Source organism: Heterocephalus glaber, unplaced genomic scaffold (genome assembly GCF_053883595.1).
Source record: "Heterocephalus glaber isolate CG9 unplaced genomic scaffold, H.glaber_assembly_v1.0 deba00001569, whole genome shotgun sequence".
In the NCBI taxonomy this organism is placed as follows: domain Eukaryota; kingdom Metazoa; phylum Chordata; class Mammalia; order Rodentia; family Bathyergidae; genus Heterocephalus; species Heterocephalus glaber.
In genome coordinates this window covers 1,586,356-1,593,915 of record NW_028258354.1, presented here as the reverse complement: position 1 = coordinate 1,593,915, position 7,560 = coordinate 1,586,356, and the positions used below count along the sequence as shown (strand labels likewise).

General features: G+C 41.1%; 1 non-coding gene across 1 annotated transcript; it reads right to left on the bottom strand.

Annotated features, from left to right (window-relative positions):
• Positions 1-6,375: 6,375 nt before the first annotated feature.
• LOC147823694 (small nucleolar RNA SNORA40) lies at positions 6,376-6,506 on the bottom strand. The gene has a single exon (XR_015443423.1). It is a non-coding gene; the product is annotated as a small nucleolar RNA SNORA40 (small nucleolar RNA).
• Between the last annotated feature and the right edge of the window lie 1,054 nt (positions 6,507-7,560).

The following is a 7,560-nucleotide window of genomic DNA, read 5'->3' as shown; positions in this document are numbered from 1 at the left end:
CTTGCTAAACATTTTATGAAATTGCTTTTGTGTTTCCTCCTCTCCTTTTCCTCCTCCTCTTGCTTCTCGTTTTCTTTTTCCCTCTCTTTGTCTTTCTTCTCCTTCTGTTTGTTTTGAGACAAGGTCTCACTATGTAGCCTAGGCTGGCCTTGAACTCACAGTGATCCTACTGCCCTGGACTCCCCAGTGCTGGGATTATAGGAGTGCATCACCAAGCCCAGTTTTTGTGTTTCTTCTTTGAGCTTGTCAAACATTTTGACTATTTGGTTTTTGAGTTCTTGTTTTTATTTTTATTTTATTTTAGTTTTGGTACCAGGGATTGAACTCTGGACCTTGCGCTTGCGAGGCAGGCGCCGGAACCACTGAGCTAAATCCCTGGCCTGTATCCTTTTCTTGTTTTTATTTATTTATTTTTTTGGTTTGGTTTTTGAGTTCTTTGCTTGTAATTTTCTTCAGTATCCATGAAATGAGCTTTTGAGGGGTGAGCATTTTGGGAGGCATCTTGTTGCCTTGTTTTCTCATATTTGTATTGTTTTTGTGGTGCATGTTTAAGAGCAGTCGGGGGTGGGGGACAAACTCTGTCCCTACTGTGCAGTTTTCTTTAGCTAGAATCTGTCTTCTTGTCATGTAACCCTGTGTTTTTTATATTTTGGTGTTTGTGCCCCTCTTCAAACTACTGAGTGCAATATTTGAGGGTCTTTTTGGTGTTCAATGGAAACTGGGGGCTTGATCCCCAGCACCACCCAGAGAGGAGAAAACAAACCACAGTAATGTTTATGACTCAAAGATAGTCCAGATATTAGCAGACATAAAAACCAATGAACAGCAACAATTATGCCATCATTGGGAACAGTGAAAAAATCAGCAATAATAATAGAGTCAAAGACAAGCCAGATATTGACATACCAAAAGACCAATAAAAGCTGCAACTATACCACCATTATCAATAGAAAATAGATCTACAATAATAATGTAGATACAAAGACAAATCAAATATTGGTATACAGTAAATATCTACTAAATGCAACAAATATAACACTATTGCCAACAGAAAAGAGATCTACAATAGCAACATTTAGTCAACTAAATACAGTAAAACTTTGGTTTGTGAACATAATTTGTTCTGGAAACATGCTTGTAATGCAAAACACTTGTATATCAAAGTGAATTTCCCCATAAGAAATAATGGAAATTCAGATGATTCATTCACAACCTAAGAAATTCATATAAAATGATTACAATACTGTAATATAATACAAAATAATAAAGGAAACACAAAATATAAAGAAAAATGAACAAATTAACCCACACTTACCTTTGAAAACCTCCATGGCCAGTGTGAGGGAGACAAGAGAGAGGAGGATTTTTGTGTAGGATGACTTTACTATCATTATTTATTGGCTCAATGGAATCTTTTTCTTTTCTTGCAGCTTTAATATGGAACCTATCCAATGACACTTGCTTGCCTCCTTTTGAGGATTTCATGAAAATGGGACATTGCATTGTTGTTAAACATGTTCATTGCTTGTACTGCTGTAGCCTTATGGCAACTAGTGATTTTTACAAAATTTTGCACTGTCTCCCTACTCTCATATGAAGTGAGGAGTCCCTCCACCTTTTTCTCCTCTTCTGCAGATGACATCTCCATAACCTCTTGCTGTTGGGAGACTATCACCCATAATCCTGCAGAGAGACAGAGGCAGGCAGAGAGAGAAGAATCATTGTCTTAGATGTGATCATGTGACATTTGGCACGATGTACTACTTTGCAAGACATTGCTCATTTATCAAGTTAAAATTTATTAGAAATGTTTGCTTCCTTGTGGAAAACTTGCAGAACAAATTACTACAATTCAAGGTTTTACTGCATTTAAAAAATTAATAAAGCTTAATTGTAATAATAAAAATGGAATGGGTAGGGAGAAGGAAAAATGAAAGGAGTAAAATTTGAAAAAGAGAGATTATGAAGATGAAGAGGAAAAGAGAAAAATGAGGTAAGAATCAAATTAAAGAATAAAGAAAAGTTAATGGAATTAGGTAAAAGCAACAGAAAAAGTAAAGAAAGAAAATAATAAAATAGCAAAAGAAAGGAAAAAAAAGAAAGCCTACAAAACAAAGAAAAAGAAAACTTAGTGCAAAAAAATTCTTAAATGTATTTGGGTAAGTATTTTCTTTCTACAGTCTGTAGTGTTTGAATCCAGCAGGTTTGGAGGAAGGATAGTGAGTCACAACTAGGGCCTATTTTGGTTCTACACCCATTCTTTTTTGTTTCTTGAGACAGGGTCTCTCTATGTAGTTCAAGCTGGCTTTGAATTCACTTTGTAGCACAGATTGGCCTCAAACCTGTGGTAATCTTCCTGCCTCAGCCTCTCAAGTGCTGAAATTTTAGACATGTGTCACCACATACAGCTAACACCCGTGTGTGTGTGTGTGTGTATGTGTGTGTATGTGTGTGTGTGTATAGAGGTCCTCTGGACTTAATGCCTGCCTCAACCACAACTGGTCTGGCCTCTCATCATCCTCTTCCTGGCTGGGGCTCATCACGGCTTAAACTTCTCAGGGATCCATGGCTAGCCCAACCCCTCTCTGAGACTGCTTCTTGTGACCATCTCCCATCCAGCTACCATGGTAGGGTGGTCCCAGAACTTCTGAAGTGTCACTGTTCTGTGACTTCTGATTCCCAAAGTAGCTCAGTCTTAAACAAATATCCCCTTCCCCAAATGGCTCCTGATTAACCACCCCCAAATATACTATAGGAGCCATTTTACCATCTACATGTATCTCATAATATTCTGTCTTATATCTTAAATAAATTCTAAGATATATATAAATAAATGTTTTTGATTTAATAAAATTTAGGTTAAAAAAAGGAAAAAGGAGAGCAAGAGGAAGAGAAAAATTATGTAATGAAAACAGGTTTCATGGATTCAGAGTCTACCTTCCGCTAGGTCTTAGAGTCATGAATGCTCAATATGCTCCCTCTTCTCAGGACCAGGATATCAAAATAGGGACTGCACAGCTATGCTGCCAAGGAAGGGCCACCAATGGCTTTCACTCAGAGCCACTGCAAGCTCGTCTCAACTTGTTCCACCCACCAGCTTGTGGTCTTCCTCTTCTTTGGAACAGCCACCATCACCTATATTCAGACCTGGGCACTGAATGCGATCACAAGCTTCACCCTTGGTCTCCTCTACACAGTTGCCACAGTTACCACACAGTTACCATTCTCAACCCCATCATCTACAGCCTTCAAAATGAGGAGGTGACAGGAGTCCTACAAAACATGATGAAGAGACGGGTCCCTTCTCTAAAGGGACTTGAGGGGTGTTTACTTGTTTACTGATTGCTTCCTCTCCCAACCTTCAGCTGCTGAACTTAAATTCTAGCCTAGTAGAAACTTTGCAGCATGCAAAGAAATAAGCTGTCCAGGTAGAAAGCACTGATAAAACAGATAAATCTATATTTTCTCTCATACTTCAACCCAGCCTCATTGTTAGAGCATGGGTGACTAAGACCTGGTGGTATGGAAGAGATTGGTGCTTAGCGAGAAAGAACATTTAGCATCTTCTAGATGGCTCTGGATCCCTGGTTTGCCAAGACTACACCAGTGGCCAGAAGTCTATGAACTGGACAACTAGCTAAGAGGCCACCCAGAGCCTGTGGAGGAATTTACCTGCCCTTTGGTTCCCTTTTCTTTCATCTATGTGAGTCTTAGTTGACTTGGTGGTACATTTGTTCTGCTCTTGTCCTTCAGCAGGAGAAATATATGAGGGTTCTCATCATAAGACTCACTCCTGCCCAAGGTACCAGCACAAAAGGGAAGATGGGGAGGGTGTACCAAAGGCTGGGGTTAAACATCAGGCAAAACTTTATGCTAGGTGATCCTATGACACACTGCCTTGAAAAATCACTGGATTCTCATACTCAGGATGCCTTTCAGGAGAGAGTTGGTCAAGGATCCCAGGAGATCCACTGAGCTGGGAGGGAAGATCCAGAGCAGAAGGCAGCCAGGGAAGCAGAAGCAGGGAGTATGCCAGGGAAGCACTCTGGAGCTTCTGGTACTGATGCCACCATCTGGGTGCCTCCTATCAGGCCAAGGACAGGGGTTCCTGGGTGTGCTTCCTGGTGAGAGAGCGGCAGAAAGCTGGTGTGAATGGACAGACCATTTCAGGTAATGCTTCCTTGGATCCTCAGCCCCTCACACACCTTCACCGCCTCCATGTCCTCCACACAAGAACCTTTACGTGTTCTGGCTCTTGGTGAGGAGCCATGGCCACCAACATTTCATCGATGACACGAGCTGTTGAGGAAGCAATGGGGAGCTCATTCTCCCACCACCCCCTGCACTTCAAGCTGTCCTTATCCTGCATGGACATGGCTCTTGTGCTTATCCATCCTGTGCCACCTCTTCTGAGCTCATTTCCCACAGAGCTCCACATGTCTAGGCAGACTTCTCATATCTGTGGCTTTTCATAAGCTGCTCTGCCAGAAATTTCCACGCACATCTTATTCACCATGTCCACCTGGCAAACTCCTATTTACCATGCAAGACTCAACTCAAGGAACTCCCTGAAATTTGTTATCTAAAACACATTTCATTACTCCTTCCTTTATACCACTACCGTTATACACCTTTTTGCAGTGAATTGTAATTATTTTTCATATTTCCTCATCTACTTCTAAGCTGTTAGTGCCCTGAACCCAGGGAAAGAGAACTGAGTCCCCATCACTCTGTAACTAACTCAATAAATATGATTGAATGAATCACTCAAGGATGATAATAGTCATTTCATAAACCCTAAAGTTCTCTATAAAATTCTATTTATTAAACTACTAAACTTCATGTTCTAATTAATTTTCAGGGAGGTTCCAAAATGCTAGTCTCCATGAAAGCCTCCGAAACCATTGTGCCTGCTCCCTTTGAAATATTGCACAGGAATCTTCTTCCTTGCCCTCCCACCCTTAATTTCTGACCTCATCCATAAGTGCTGGCAACCTGTCTGGTTGAACAAGAGAAAGTCCCTTGCCTCACTGGGTCATCAGCCTGATCCCCTGTGCCTTCCCTGGCATGAAGACTGGGGGAGACCAGGAGGACCTCCTGCCCAGGACCTAGAGAGCAAACACTGAACATTCACTGTGGCTACCCAGCATTTGACTCTCTTCCAGTGTTTTGGGAATCATCCCAGTCTAGAAGGATTTGGAAGAGGAAGACTTTAGCCCCCTTTGCCCCTAAAATGCCTCCTAGCCTCCCAAGCATGAGATTTGCTTTCAACGATCAGATGCTCCCATGCCTGACTTGTACTGAGTAACTGGGACCCACAAGAGACAAGGAGTAGTATGAGATACCTTTTAGGCAGTAAGTAGCAAAGAAGGCTGCAATGGCAAGTGGCTGGCCTAGAAAGAGCATTTAGGTGCAGTAGTAGTGATAGTGATTTCCTCAATTGGAAGCTCAGTCTCTGGCATGACCTCCAGCCCTCCCCACAGCTTTGTGGATTGCTCTATGTTTTGTCAATCAATTATTTTTCTGCATCATCTTTGGCAGACAAATATTTTAACTCAGATCATAACTGTGGGGGCTGAAAATGTCAGAGGAAAACCATAACCTTGGTGTACTAGGAGTGAAGTAGTCTGGGGCCTGTTTGGAAAGACTAGCTACAGGGAACTTGGGGTCCAATAAAATACTCTCAGACAATAGACATAAGGTCTGGGAGCCCAAGGTTTTACAACACTCCTCTCTCTCTTTTTTTTTTTTCCTGGTACCAGGGATTGAACTCAGGACCTTGTACTTGCAAGGCAAGTGCAGGAACCACTGAGCTAAATCCCTGGCCCACAACACTCCTGATACTCGGAAAATAACTTGACAAGATTCCTGTGCTCATGAGACTCATCATCTAATGCAGGCTGAGTTGAGGGAATGGAGTGGAGAGAAATCAAACCACCAGAAATATTTAATGGGAGCACTTGTAAAGAAAAGCCAGTCACAGTGGCCACACCTATAATTCCAGCTGCTTGGGAGGCTCAGGCAGGAAGATCACAAGCTGGAAGCCATCCTGGGAAATTGAGAGAGACCTTGTCTCAAAACAAACAATAGAAAGGCCTAGGGGTATAGCTCAGTTATAGAGTGCCCTGGACTCTGATCCCCAGTACTGGGGAAAAAAAAGGCTAAAAATGAATTGGAAGGTTATGATTGAAAACAGTGTGAAAGTACCTTACTATGTATTCATCCCTCCTCACATCATGGCACTGGTAGAATTGCTGACTTTTGAATAGTACAATAGGGTAAAATGGAAGTATTTGGAAATATCCAGGCTTCATTCTTCGTGCCTCAGCCTTGGAAGTCCCAGGATCACAGGCTTCTACCACTGTGCCTGGTGGTAATATTCCTTCCTATAGGTATCAAAACCCGTACTGAACAATACGTTCTGGGTTGCAATAAGAGGATTTATGTTTTGCACCTGACCGTAAGTGTTAGTCCATAAGTTAGACAAAAACAGACACACAAATACCATGAAGATATCTAGATAGGGCTTGATGCAAGAAAAATATTAACTACACTCTTCTTACTATGTGGTTATGAAGAAAAAAAAAAATATGGTAATACAGATGTCTTTAAATATTTTATATAAAACTTCAAATACATATTGCTTCTGTGAACATAATTTTTACATTAGATTTTGTCCTTGAAAATGCCTAAATACCTTTTGATTTTTAGAACTGATGGCCATTGTCAAAGAAAACTACTCAGAACTAAGTGATAAAAAATGCAAAACCTTTTTCGAAGTTGTTTAGAATTTTGCGTAGTTATTCTATGTAAATAATCCACACACTCTTCCTTTTAAAAAAACCCAAACATTGAAAATACAGGGCCGGGGATTTAGCTCAGTGGTTTCACTGCCTGCTGAGCAAGCACAAGGACCTGAGTTCGATCCCCGGTACCAAAAAAAAAAATACAAGGAACTACGAGAGTATTAGGATCATAACAGAACATTAAGCCATATAGTCAGAAAAATGTAGGATTTTGCAAATAAACATAATTCAACAACAGCAAAAAAGACAATTTTTATATTAATGAAAAGGATTTCATATTGAATCATATTTTTTCAATGTCAGCTTTGAGATGAGGAGGGCCAGTGTTCACACAGGTACCTAGAATGGGGGTTGTGGCCATCAAAGGAAACTGCCGTTTCCTAGGGGTGTCCTTCTTCCCAAATGGAGGAGATCAGAGCTTTCTACTCAGACCCTCGCCTCTACCTGTGGTCCCACCTTTGCTGGAACAGCCCCTGGGGTTAGAGTCACAGGTTTAAAAACAAAAATAGAGGACACCCGGTTAAAATTGTACTTCTCATAAATAGTGGGTGATTTTTCACTCTGTTTCAAATACTTTCCCCCCAAAAGATAAAACAGCCTTGATCTGTCTGGCTAAATATTTCAAGGAACATACTTGTACTATAAATTTAACTGTTATTTCCTTTACCATGAGGGTGAGAGAAGTGTGAAGCTGCCTAGGGCTGAGCTAGACCAGTTCCGTTAGGTCCTTCTATTTTTCTCTCAAACTCAGCTC